Source organism: Lemur catta, chromosome 15, assembly GCF_020740605.2.
Source record: "Lemur catta isolate mLemCat1 chromosome 15, mLemCat1.pri, whole genome shotgun sequence".
NCBI lineage: Eukaryota > Metazoa > Chordata > Mammalia > Primates > Lemuridae > Lemur > Lemur catta.
This window is the reverse complement of record NC_059142.1, coordinates 11248621-11262385: the sequence shown is the minus strand read 5'-3', so window position 1 is coordinate 11262385 and position 13765 is coordinate 11248621. Positions and strand designations below refer to the sequence as shown.

The 13765-nt window shown below is 50.5% G+C and overlaps 1 protein-coding gene across 3 annotated transcripts in view; it reads left to right on the top strand.

The window, feature by feature from the left end:
* The first annotated feature begins 4305 nt into the window (after window positions 1–4305).
* PIK3R6 (phosphoinositide-3-kinase regulatory subunit 6) overlaps window positions 4306–13765 on the top strand; it is a 55492-nt gene continuing 46032 nt past the window's right edge. For all 3 annotated transcript variants that reach the window (XM_045570241.1, XM_045570242.1, XM_045570240.1), the window contains exon 1: window positions 4306–4427. The gene's annotated coding sequence lies outside the window, so the exon portion shown is untranslated. The remainder of the gene's footprint in view (window positions 4428–13765) is intronic.

The window sequence follows — 13765 nt, the reverse complement described above, 5'->3', positions numbered from 1 at the left end:
TGTACCGGTATATAATGATCTCCAAGTAAACAAAGCAACTGGAAGAACAATTTGTAGGATGTAAGCTCATGTGTATAAATCCCCGCAAGCCACTTACGGGGCTTACCGCTGGGTGAGGAAGGTAAGGAAATCGGGAAGTGGGAGAAGAGAGACTCTCTTTTTTCCTCCATAGACTCCTAGAACGTTTGAGTGTTTTTACAAGGAAAACGTATTTATGAATTATGAGTGGTTTTTTTCAACATTAAAATGTAAAAATAAAAGAACCTTGATGATATTTAAAATCAAACTTCCCCAGATACACACCAAAAACTGGAGAACAATGACTTGAAAGGGTGAGTGGTTGGATATTAAGCATAAATCTACTTCGTCTAACTCTCACCTCTCAGTCCTGAATCTGCACACACACCCTGCAGAACGACACTGCCGGGAGTAGAAGCTGGAAAACACCCAGTGTTTTCCCACAGCCACAGCAGACAGTAGTGGCTGATAACTAATTCCCAGGTGCTGCTGCTCATCCAGGGACCACACTTTGGGCACCGCTGGCTTAGAGCGCCATGCTGTCCTGCCTGCCCCTGGGCCGCGGGTATGAAAGCTGGAGGGACTGTACCAGAAGCCGAGATGCCCATCAGGTGGGGACCAGCCATGCCACTGTCTTGACTGAGGTCCAGTGATTCAGGATTCGGGCTGGCTCAGCCTGCAAGTCTTCCTGTGGTGTGGTGGGAAGTCCCTGCATTGAGGAGGGTCCTGGGTTCAAGTCCCACCTCCCCCTGGGGATATAAGCCTTTAAACATAGTTTACCCATCTCCATAACTGTACCTAATGCAAGAGATGATTGTTTAAATGCTGTAAAATTCGTTTCTATAACAGTTATTTTCTGGTTTATTACCTCCCAGAATTTTCTAAGAATGGATCCTGCCAAACAGGGAGCCATCTGGGTTTTGGAAGGTGTTAAGGAGTGGGGCGTAAAAACTGGGAGTTAAGGATCAGAATGGAATTGAAGTGCTCCGAATTCACTTCACAGAAGGCTTGGATATGTCTGTGGAAAAGGGAGGGAGGAACCAGGCGCTAGTGAGCCTGGGTCACAGGGGAGACGAGAGTAAGGAAGAAGCTCAGATGCCACCCTATCTATTCTGGGCGTCCCAGTCCAATGACATGGCATGGACGAGGGGCGTCTGGACGACAGGACTATCCATGGAGAGTTTTTGAATAGTTTGCTGAGAGATGTGTGGTGTACACTCCCTTCATCCTCCCAGGGTAATCTTCAGTGAAATCTACAGTGCTTATCAGTGTTTTATGTGAGCGGATTCCTTAGAAAACTGAGATCCAAGTTCTGCCTCTGATGCAGACTGATTCCAGAGACAGCTCCCACAGAAGGTGGGCTGGAGCCAAGGGTACAGGTGACCCGGGTTTCTCGTATCCAAAGCAAATAATTCTTGCCTGACACCAATACCTGGTTCCTCCAGAGCTCTCTGATGCCAGCACCTGTCCCCTTGCCCCCATGGCTTTGTTCACAGTTGCAAGAGGATTTAATTTTTGTCTAAAGCTCTCAGCTGCTTTTTAATGCATAGGAAAATAGAAAAGAGGTATATTTTTCTGCCTAGAAGGGGCTACAGAGGTTCTCTTGGAAAGATGAATGAGGATGGAACAGAAACAATGGATCCTCTGTAGAAAAGATAAGTAACTTCACAACCCCAAGGCAAGTTACGTGAGCAGATTTCCAAACACCCAGGCCGAGATAGGGGAACCTGAGAAGAAGCCATCGCAGCTATGCCCAGATTGGCCAGCCAGGAATGGGGGACCCTCATCTGGCAGAGGAGGGCGGCAGAGGAAGGAGGAGGAGCAGCAATGGATTACGAGGTTTCTGCTTCTGCATCTTGGGCATTGATCACTTGAGGGTGGCTTTGCTTCCATTAGCTGGGAACTAGTGCAAGAAAAGCAGGGGACCCTAACTTTTGAAGTTTTGATGCTGACAGATCATTTGCCTGTTGGAAGTGGGGCGGCTGTTCCTGGGAGACTTTGCAGATGAGACCCCTAGTAACAGCACAGCCTGGAAAACCCAGATTAAACACACCCTAAGAACATGGTCTGGAGAGGAAAGATGTCACTGGAGTTGGGCAAAGGGGCAGCGTTGGCCCTGCCTTGCTGATGGCAGGGGCTGCACTGGGGTGGGGCAGGGTGGGGCAGTGGTCCTTTCTGGCTCCACCTCCTGCTCACAGGGTCCTTTGTTCCTGGCTGCCTAGCAGCCTTGTGTCCTCAAAAAGAAAGGCACCTCAGCTCCTCCTTGTGAGGGACAGCTCTGGGGCTGCCCATGGTCACCAAGCTGCCCCCTCTGTGGCTAACAGCCCCCATACAGTTGCAGAGACAGCAGCTGATGATAAGAGGAGCAGTGCAGCCACGAGAAGCTGACATCAGCTCGTGATTTCCGATTCAGTTAGGCCAAAGCTGATAAGGAGAGGGGCTGCCCGGATGGCCACACTGCCCAGCTGCTGCTGAGTCTTGAACCTGCAGGAGCTGAGTTCTTGGTCCTTTATCCTTATTAATTTCAGTCATTTCATTCGTTCATTCACCCATTTGTCCATTCACTCATTCATCCATTGGTTTTCTGCAATGAACCAAGCATTCTCTTAATAGTCTCCTGTCCTGTGATGGATAGAATAATGAATAAAACCTAGGCCCCGCTCCCCCAGAGCTTATTGGGGGAGGGAGGAAGGATGAGGCAGACATGTGACCTAAGACCTCTAATACAAAGATGAAAGATAGAATGTGATTCTAGTCACATGAAGGGGACAGAAAAGAAGCAGCGATGGGAGGGAGGCAGAGCCATAGAGTTAATGACTTATGTTTACTCTATGGACTTGTTCCCCAGGTGTCTTCCGCTGCAAAATGAAGGGTCAGAATAGAACCCGATCGAGCCCCTACAGGAAAAGGTCAGTGACTTCACAGCCCCAAAGCTCTATGGGTTGAGCTAAGTGACAGAAACCCAACTCAAGCAGGCTTAATTAAAAAAAAAAAAAAAAGGAATTTATTGGATCACGTAACTGAATAGGCCAAGAGTAGATTCAGCATCAGGGTTTCAGGCAAAGCTGAATCCAGGTGCTCAAACAATGCTGTCAGCAGTCTGTCTCTTTCCAGAGCCATTTACCCATTAGGCCCTATAGGATGACGGCGTAGCGTCTGTGAGTTTTCCAAAGGTCTAGAAATGTGTTGGGAGGCTCCCCCCTATAATGTTTAACTTCAAAATGTGAAAAAAGGGAAAGAATATGACAAACTAGCAAATGTGTCGTTGTGCGGTTGATCTGCTTCCCCCAGCAGCCCCAGTGTCCCTCCTGGCACTGCTCTCTCCTAATTGCCAAGGTCAGCTGACACTTTTCATTCTCTTCTTCTGCGTCCTCTCATCCTCTCCTCCTTGGCAGTCTCTCTTCCCCCGGCTTCCGTGGCACTGCGCTTTTCCTCCTGCCTCGTTGACTTGCTTTCTCATTCTTCTCTGCTAGATAAAGGATGACGCAGGGTGAGCCGGGAGAAGGGTTGGGCAGAGAATCCCACAGCCGGGATCAGTAAGAAACCGCAGGACTTCTGGGAGGAGCTGCAGCGAGGGGAGAAAATGTGAGGCTGACGATCAAGGAGGGACCAGATCAAGAAGGACCTTGCAAGTCACACTAAGGAGTGTGGCCGGTCTCTTGAAATAGGGAACCGCTGGCAGTTGTAGCAGGAGTGTGACATGCACAGATGTGTGTTTCACTGTCGGAAACAGACCTTTGGCTGTGGGGTGAAGGCTGTTGCAGGGTTTCAGACCATGGTGGCCTGATGAAGCAGTGACAGCCATGGGGATGGAAAAAAGTGGGCGATTCATGAGATAGTGACAGGGCTTGGTGCAGTTTAGATGTAGCAGGTGAGGGAGAGGTGTCAGTATGACAGCCAGGTTTCCGATTCCGAGGTGAGCAACAGAGCAGTGGGTTTAGAGAGGGAAAGGATGAGCTTGGTCTGTACCCGTTGAGTTGGAGGTTCTCGGGGCACATCTGGCTGGCGAAGGTTGCTGAGTCTGGAGCTTGCGGGCAGGGCTCCCCGCAGCGCTGCCCAGCCAGTACCGGAGGGGGTCCCTATGCAGGTGTGCCCCTCCCGCCCGACGGAGTTAGTCGTCTCATTAGATCAGCATAAAGAACCTCCAGTGACAGTGGGTGACCACAGAGGCTTCTTTAGAAGCAGCCTCACAGCAGGATGAGTTCTGGGAGGAGCTTCAAGGGCCCCAGCGAAGGGGAAGGAAGAGGAGGGGACAGAGCTGTGGGACGCCAGGCCTTTCTCTGCAGATCTGGAGGCTGCAGCTAAGACCAAACACACCCATCGGGGCTTCTCCAAGACATCTGGCTCTCTGTCCTCGCTGGGCAGGACATGGGGAGCTAACTGGCTGGAGGCCTTGGGGAGCAGAGAAGGTAGGTGCTGGCTGGGGTGGAGCTCTCCCGGGGGCAGTCAGGAGAGGCAGATCTTAGCAGAGCAGGTGGAGGGGCTAGGGCAGAGGGAGCAGGACAGGGGCCCCTGAGGGGGCCGAGACACCCCTGGGTATTATTCACTCAAGCTCAGGCCTCTGGGGCCAGCCTTTCTGAGAAGGGTTACCCCAGATGTGGCAGAATTAGGACCACTCTGGCAAGTCAAGATTGTTTAAACTCATTTTCACATGATGAAAGGACCAGGACCCTATGAGGAGGCCTCTCCTTCCTTCTGGAATCTTGTACATGCCAATAATAATAGGACTAATTGTATGTGCCCAGCACTCCGGAGTACGCCTGTTGCCCCATGGGATTCTCATGAACATATGGAGGTTGGCCGGATAAGTGTTTTAATGCCCATTTTGTAGGACAGGAGACTGAGGCTTAGGGAGTTGAAGCAACTTGCCAAAGACTGCGGAGGGGGGTGGCGGGGAGCAGGACTCAAGGTGAAATGTCTGGGTCCTGCCTGTGCCCCTTTTGGGACATCATCTCTCCATCCCTCTCCTGGGGAATTTGGTGACAGTCATGCTGGTCAGGCCGATTCTCTCCCCACACACGAATCAGGCGTCTTCTGTGTGTGCAGCGGGTGCCAGTGTCTGGCCAAGGTCTGGCTCCATCCTTGAGGAGGTGACCGCCTGCCATGAGGGTTGAGATTTGGCTTCGAGTGACTGGCGCAGAAATGTGCAGGTCCTCAGTGAGCGAGGCGGGGTGCGGTGTGGGCAGGAGGGGAGAGAGGGACCCTGGGGTGCGGGGAGGGCCCTGTGGAAGGTGGCACCCGGCTGAGGCTCGAGTGACAGGGAGGCCCTGGTGTGCAGAGATGAGGCAAGAGGCATCAGCAGAGGGGAACAAAGCGTACAACCCGCAGAGGCAGGAAAGTGGGTGCAGAAGTCAGGAGTGGGGGAGAGGACAACTAGGGGCTCCGCTCGGCTGCTAATGCAGAGAGTTTGGGGAGGACTGGCAGGCGTGGGCCTGTTCCACTTATTTATTTAGCTCTAAGTGGTTTTCAGATATCTCATTTAGTCTGGTGATAAGCCCATGAGACAGATGCTGTTACCAGGTCTCCTTTAAAGATGGAGAAACTGAGGCACAAAGATTTTAAGCAACTAGCCCTAGTTGCCCTAGTGACAGGGAGGATTGGAACGCAGGCATTCTGGCACCAGATGCTACCTGCCCGGCTGCCATCCCACGCTGCTGTCACCAGGGCTTGCTGCTGGCCTCTACGTTCTTTCCAAGGGAGCGCCTTGACACACACAGTGGGACGGGACCAGTCCCTGCCATCTGGTCCCAGCTGCATTCAGGCCCCATCAGATCTGCCCAGGCTCCCTGCCTGGGGGGAACAATGTCCCCACCCCGCCAGCCCAGCAGCGGCTCTTTCACACCCAGGTGTTTCCTTCCTAGCTGGGGCAGACGCAGCTGAGGAAACAGGCCTGCCCTCCTCCACGGGGCCAGCCAGGGAAGCAGGGCCCTCGCCTCCCGGCCCTTCGGCCCCTTGGGAATCTGAAAAGTCCTTGTGGGCCTAGTGGGGTAAGGGCTGAAGCTTGAGGGGGGACCTCAGAGCTCTGCGTTCTCACTCCCTTCCCCGCTCACTGCACATTCACTGACCATTCACGGACCACGCAAGCTAAGCCAAAAGAATCCAATCTGCTCCCGACTAGACCCTGGGGGCTCTGGTGGGAGGAGGGGGAGGCTCACCGACCCAGCAGGCAGAGGAGAGGCCAGAGAGGCAAGTGACCAGGCTCTGCAGGCCCCTTCCCTGTGCGCGGGAGCGGTGGGCGGAGGACGGGAGGCAGGCAGAGTCCCGGGAAGCTCTGTCTTTCCTGCCCGGGCTTTAGTCCCGCAGGTCTGGCATGGGGAGGTCTGGTGGTGGCTTCTTGTGTCTGGACAGCTTGTCCTAGGGGTTGACAATAGGGGTTTGGGGTACTGGAGTGGACAGGGGACTGTCAGACCTGGTATCTTCATGGCTGAGGACTGAGCTATGACCCCGAGCCAGGCTTCCTTAGATTCTCCTCTCAGTCCTCTCTTTTCGGTCCTTCCTCTAGCCGGGACGTCGTCCCCACATCATCTCGCACCAACTACAGGGAGTGGTGGCTGTGAACAGGCTCCCGTTCTCTTCTTTCTGCTGCATCCGGGGACCCGCTTCTGTGGTTCCATGGGGGGTCCTTAGGCTTACTGTACCCCAAGGCACTGATCCGCTGCGTGTGCACCTGCCTTCAGGATTATTCATTGCTGATGTTCTATATTTAAGGAAGAATGTTCTCTGAATCCCAATTCAATCATTTCTTTGCTCATGTGTTTGTTCATTCATTCTTTATCTCTAACCTCATCCCTCTGAGAAGAACTGAAGATTTTTACCTGACTTATAACTAGCAAGTTAGCCTACCGCAGTTTCATGGGCTCTGGCAAAAGACGTAGGATTCCAGAGTCAGAGTTAAGGGACTTCATTACTCACAGCACAACAAGCAGCACGCTTGCCCTGTCCATCGGTTCCCTTTGCCCCCAAGTCCCACGGATGCAGCATGGAGCCCGATCCAAGTGGACACTGTGCACCACAGCCGGGGAACCCTGAGCTTAGGAGACCCCAAGTTTTCATTATGAGCTGCAAGCAAACCTGCTCAGTTTTCACCCTGAAAGGAGACATTATTTCTATTATGTTGAACAGCAAATAAATCTGCTTTCTGCCGTGGAAGGAGACGCTATCTTCTAAGGCTGTTTGCTATACAAACATTTTTGAAAAGATGAAACAGAACACAAGCTCACAAAACACGCACAGACAGAAACCTATGGAGAATCGTCTCCCAGCACCCTCCTGGTGTGCCCTGGTTTGTTGCACCCCAGCCACACTGTCCATTGAAAACACGGGGTACCCTCTCGCCTCAAGACTTTGCCTCAACTATTCCCTTTGCCTGGGACGTTTTTCCTGCAGCTATGGCACGGCTTGCTGCGTGGCCTCTTTCAGGGTTCTACTCAAATGGCTCTTCCCCAGGAGACCTCCCTGATCACCCCTTTAAAACTGCACACACACTTGGGGGTTGGATGGAACAGAGAGAGGTGGGTCAAAGGGTATGAAGTTCCAGGTAGACAGCAGGAACAGGTTTTTTGAGATCTATTGCACAGCAGGGTGACTGTGGTTAATGAAACTGTAGTGTATATTCCAAAGTTGCTGAGAGAGTAAATTTCAAATGTTCTCACCACCAAAAATGTTATCTATTTGAGGTAATGGATGAGTTAATTAGCTTGATTTAATCATTCCACATTACATATCATAAATCATAACATCGCTTTGGACCCCATAAATATATACAATTATAGTTTGCCGATTTACAATATAATAAAAAAATTAAAAATTTTAAAAATACATACTTAAATGTTAGGCATATATATGTACACCCCTCCCCCACTCTAGAACCTCTCATTCCTCTTCCCAACTACATTTTTATAGCACTTATCATCATCGAATATACCATTTAATTATTTGGCTAATTGTTTGTCCCCTACATAGCCACCGGAGTGCAAAGTTTATGAGAGCAGGCGCTTTGTCTAGTTTAACTTACTGCCATATCCCCAGGACTCGGAACTGTCTGACCTATAGAAAGTGCTGGAGAAACAGGTGAAACAATAAACGAGTGCTATGGGCAGTGGAAGGTGAGAGGCCGTGGTGTGGGTGACCGAGGGACTTGGGTCCCTCGGCCACTTTCCTGGCTGCCTCTTCTAGCTGCTGGGCAGAGGCTTGTGCATTGCTTTGCTGTGATGTGCATTCTTGCTGTCACTGGGGGCCCTGGGGGAGGGATGGGAACTGTGAGATGAGCCCTGATGTACCATTTGATTGGTCGGCGCCTTGCACATCGTTTTGTGGCAGAAAAGCAGCAAACACTATAGCCTGGGTTGTCCAAGGTGGCTGACAGATCAGCCACCTGCAGATGACAGAGGTGGCTGCCATGTGAGTGTGGCAATGTCCTTCTCACCATTGAATCCGTCTCCCCACGTCCTATGGGACTGCTGTCTTCTTGGTAGCATTCTGAACATCAACATAATCTCTGTTTCCTGTGCCGTTTGTTGTACCAACTGTGCCCGGTGGATTTGTTTCTGCTCCTAGCCTGAGAGTGGCTTGGGGACAGTGGCTCTGTCCTGTCTTCATACACGTGCTGGGCATTCATTCATTCAACTATATTTATCAAGGCCCTTCCATGTGGGATAAACAATGTCAGGTAATGGGGACTCAGTAGTGAACAAAATAGAGTCCCTGCCTTTGTGGAACTTACACCTTAGTGGAGACAACATACAGTTAACAAACCTGGTATAACACACCATGTGCTGGGGAGAAGCACCATAAATATTTGTTGAATGACCTAGTGCAGTGGCTTACACCTATAATCCCAGCACTTTGGGAGGCCAAGGTGGGAGGATTGCTTGAGTCCAGTAGTATGAGATCAGCCTGGGCAACATAGTGAGATCCCATCTCTACAAAAGTAAGAAAAAAATTAACTGGGTGTGGTGGAGCGTGCCTTTACTTCCAGCTACTCAGATGGCTGAAGCAGGAGGATTGTTTGAGCCCAGGAGTTTCAGGCTGCGGTGAGCTGTGATTGCAGCCACTGCACTCCAGCCTGGGTGACAGAGAGAGACTTTTTCTCTTAAAAAAAAAAAAAGAAAAAAGTTTGTTGAATGAATATGGGCCTTGTGGGGCAACCCTGATGCCCACTTCATATCAGGCATTCTGTAAAAGTAACTCTTCTCTTGGGGCACTATGACTTGAACCACAGTGTAGAACCTGGATTGCCAGTGTGTCTGCTTTCAAGAGCCCAGCAGGTAGCGTAAACGATGACGCAGATAGGATGATGGTGCCGGTGTGGGGTCACTGACACTGTGTTGTGGCTGCAATAGCGGGGACACACCGAGGCCCTGGGGAGCGCATGGCCTTTCTACAGGGGCAGCTGCACTTCAACACCGGCTGACTGTTGTCACACTGGATTATGGGCCCAGTGTTGCCGGATCTTCCAGTTATTTCTTTTAAATACAAGCTGGAAATCTTGACTTTATTCATGTGAAATATGACTTTCAAATGTTAGCCATAGATTCAAATTTCCAAACACTGTGGCTTCTTCTGGGGCAGGAAACTAAGGGACAAGAGGATGGGTGAGAAGGACGCTTGCTTTTCACTGTATGGCTACTTGTACCTTTTAGATTTTTACCATATGCATTGTTTTTTATGTGAAAAGTAAATTTTAATGGTATATTAGGCAGAGCATTCTCTGGGGCTCCCCCACATGAACCTGTGAAATGAGTAGTCTTGTTAAGTATCATCCTAGTCAGGGTGTCCAGAGTAGCAGAAGCAGGAGGATATGCAGAGAGAGAAAGAGATGTGTTATGAGGCTTGGCTCACATGATCGTGGCGTCTGAGAAGTTCCACACCTGCCGTCTGCGGCTGGAGGCCCAGGGAAGCCAGTGGTGTGGTTCCAGTTCGAGTCTGAACACTTGAGAACGGGGGAGCCAATGGCGTAAGTCTCTACCTGAGTCCAAAGGCTGGACAAGAAGGAGCACCAGTGTCTGTGGACAGGAGAAGACAGATGTCCCAGCTCAAGCAGAGAGAGCAAATTCACCCTTCCTTCTTCTCTTTGTTCTCTTTGTTTTGTTCTATTTCTATTCAATCTCAATGGATTGTATCATGCCCACCCACATGGGTGAGGCAGATCTTCACTCAGTCCACCAATTCAAATGCTAATCCCTCCCAGAAACACCCTCACGGGCACATCTAGACTTAATGTTTCACGAGTTACCTGGGCATCCCTTACCCTGGTCAAGATGGTTAGTAAAACTAACCATCACAAGCGCGTTGTGGGCCTCGGGGCTCTGAGACAGCTTCGGTGTACTCATGGGGCCAGGAGTGTGTGAGGTCTGCTCCAAGGGTCTTGGGCAAGTAGAGGCACACTGTGGTCATTAAGAAGTTACAGACGGGCAGACCACCAGCCCCTCAGGGCAAGGACTGTGTCTCATTCATTGGTCTCTAAACTCTCGGGTCTTGCACAATTTCTGCTGTGTGGTTTGTGTTCCACAGGTGCCCTTCAGTTTCCTCGGCAACCTCAGCCACCCCAGTCCTGCCAGGAACTCAGAAAAGAGCCAGAGAGGCCTCTGAGCAGCCCAAATGATGTTCCAAGTCCGTGGGTGGAAGTGTGACGTGCCTTCCATAGATTGGTTTCTTGGGATTTGTCTCTGTCCTTCACATACAAGACGATCAGCTGGCTTTCCAGCTGTCGGCAAACTGGCGGCTGAGTGGAAGAGCAGAGATGGCTGAGGCAGGGCTGTAGCCAACACAGGTGCTTTGTTCCAGTGAGAAAGAGGCTCCCCTCTGAGCAGACAAATATGGATGAATTGCAGAACCTCACCCTCCCAGGCTGGGTGTATTACAAAAAGGCCAGTGGGGCAGTAGGTGGGACCGCAGCCCCCATTCACCCACCGTGTGCCAGACACAGTCAGCGCTGCTGGCACGAGGGATCGTACTCATGATCACACTCAAAAAGTGGGAGCCATTCGGTGTAGGGCAGAGGCTGCCCTCACTTACCAACAGCTCCTGCAACCTTCTCTGTTTTAATGCAGGGTGCGTAAGATCAGCTCTTGCTGGGAAAACCTTCAGAGGCGTGGCTTGGCGCTGGAAAGGGCCAGCTTTATGTCCTAAGAAATTCATCTCATTACTGCCGTGAAGACAAATGAGATGCTGGTGCATTTTGAGAAGGAGCTATATTCTGCTTGTTTCCACTTCCTGTCTCAGCACGGGCGTGTCCCCTGAGGGCTCTCCCCCACACTGCTGTGGTCAGCAGCCCCGCAGGACAGGAAACAGATTACAAAGGTCTGCTGCAGGGAGGAACAAGGGGGCACCTGCACAAAGAGACAGAAATGCTGAATAAATGTTTGATGAGCGGATGAGCGAGCGAAATAAGGAATGAAGGAATGAATGAACAAATCAGGAGGCTTTCTGCTAGTGATTGTTAAAGCTTCTTAGAATTTCCGTTTCAATTAAAAATCAGCCCAGGAACACCCTGAGGTTTCCACAGAAACTTCTGGGATATAGCAGCAGTTTCTCTTTTAGTCTTTATCTGTGAGATTTCTTTTCCTTTGAGGCTGCTCAGTGTTCATTATTAGCTGATTGCGCCTGGACAGAAGTTTGCCTGTGCGCTCATTTCATTTCACTACGGCAGAGGGGGCTCTGTGAGGTCTGGAGCAGGGAGAGGAAGGGGTTCGGGGGGCAAGGGAGGTGGCCATGACCCCACACCTCAGGTTGAGATCTGAGCCTTAGCCCTGGTTCCATCAGATATTGGCCGTGTATGAATAGATTTTGGCAATATTCTTCATTTTCATTCATTCATCAAATACTTACCTAGAATATGTACTCATTGTCTGCTGAGTGCAGCACTGCCCTAGGTGCTAGACATGTCACAGCAAAGAGGACACACTGGGACCAGTACTTGTGGAGTTCACAGTCTAATCAATAGCTTCAATGGTTTGGATATTTGTCCTCTCCAAACCTCGAGTTGAAATTTGATCCCAATGTTGGAGGTGGAGCCTCATGGGAGGTGTTTGGGTCTTGGGGGCAGATCCCTCATGAATAGATTAATGCCCTCCTCTGGGCTGAGTGAGTTCTCTAATAGTGTTCCTTCCAGAGCTGGTGTTTAAGAAAGCCTTGCACCTACCTTCCCCCACACCAAGTGATCTCTTTGCATACGCCCAGCTCCCCTTCCACTTTCCCCCCTGAGTTGAAACAACCCGAGTCCCTCACCAAATGCAGATGCCCAATCTCAAATTTTCCAGCCACCAGAGTGGTGAGCCAAATAAACCTCTTTTCTTTATGAACTGTCCATTCTCAAGTATTCTGCTATAGCAACAATAAATGGACAAAGACAATAACCAAGAAAACTAATCAAGACATAGGAAAATTTTCAATACTGATAAAATGTTATAAATAAAATCAAAGAGTATGCTAGAGTATGCCTGGGAGGGCTATTTTGGACAGAGTGCTCAGGAAGGGCCTCTCTGAGGAAGTGACATTTAAAATGAGACCTGAATGTTGAGAAGAGGCAGCTATGGGGAAAGCTGAGAGAAGGGTGTTCTGGGCAGAGGTGTGCAAAGACCCTGAGGTAGGACCAAGCTGCCAAGTTAAAGCCACTCAAACAGTGAGAGCCTGGGGACTGAGAGGAAGAGTGGGGCGAGATGCTGCTGGAAAGGTACCCTGGGGCCAAATCAGACAAGCTTGTGGGCAGGATAAGGAGCATGGGGTTCACTAGATCAAAGAGAAGCCTTTGGAGGGCTTTAACCAGAGAATGGATTGTAGGGGAAAGAATGGAAGCTGGGAGACCCAGTAGGGGCACTGCCATGATCTAAGCAAGAGGTGACGGTGGCTTGGGCCCAGTGGGGGCAGTGGGTTGGAGTGGAGTATTACAAGCATTCTCCACATCCACACAGGTAACGGTGTGGGGCCTGGAACCCCAGGCTCTTGGCCTCCCCACTCACACTGGGTTTGGGGTCAGAACCTGGCCCTGCTCTCTGTCTAGCGGCCTGGCCACCCGGTGCAGTGGCTCTGGTCACACTGCCTTGCCATTTTCAGCTCCTTCCCTTAGACTGGGAATGCCCCAAGTTCAGCCACAGTCTCTCATTTCCATGAAAGGAAATGTCACGAGTTCCAAATTTTCATGTTTGAATTTTCATGTTCCTTTTGATTTCAACACCTACTCTCACTCTCAAAACGTGGCGGGGAGCACTGTTAGAGAGAACGGCAGGAAGAGTTGACATGTTCTTCTTGTTAGTGGGGTTTTGGGTCCCCAGTGTCCAGCCTCTTACCTACAGGGTGTCATTCAATAGTCTGACATTCTACTTGGCGCTGTCGGGTGTGAGATGTCACAGAGGAGGCTGCGGTTCAGAGAGGCCAGCGCCAGGCCACACAGGCCAGGGGTGACAGAGAGCACACTGTTCTGCAGACTCCAGCCCGTCACCCCTGCAGCACCGCAGGGGGCAGCCTCACGCTCAGCAGTCCCTGGAGCCCAGGGAGAGGGAGGGGGAGAGGAGTGATTATTTTAACAGTTTTATTGGGTTTTTTTATTTTAAAAGCTACACACAGCACAATGTTCTTAACTTGAGCTGCAGGCTCACAGATGTTCATTTAATTATGTTTCACAACTTACATGTATGTTAGCTCACTTCTTTTGTGTGTGCCAACTGTTACACAGTAAAAAATAAAGTCAAATGTACTTAACATTAAGAAATCAGAAGTGTAGAAATGTATTAAAAATTACCAATAACCC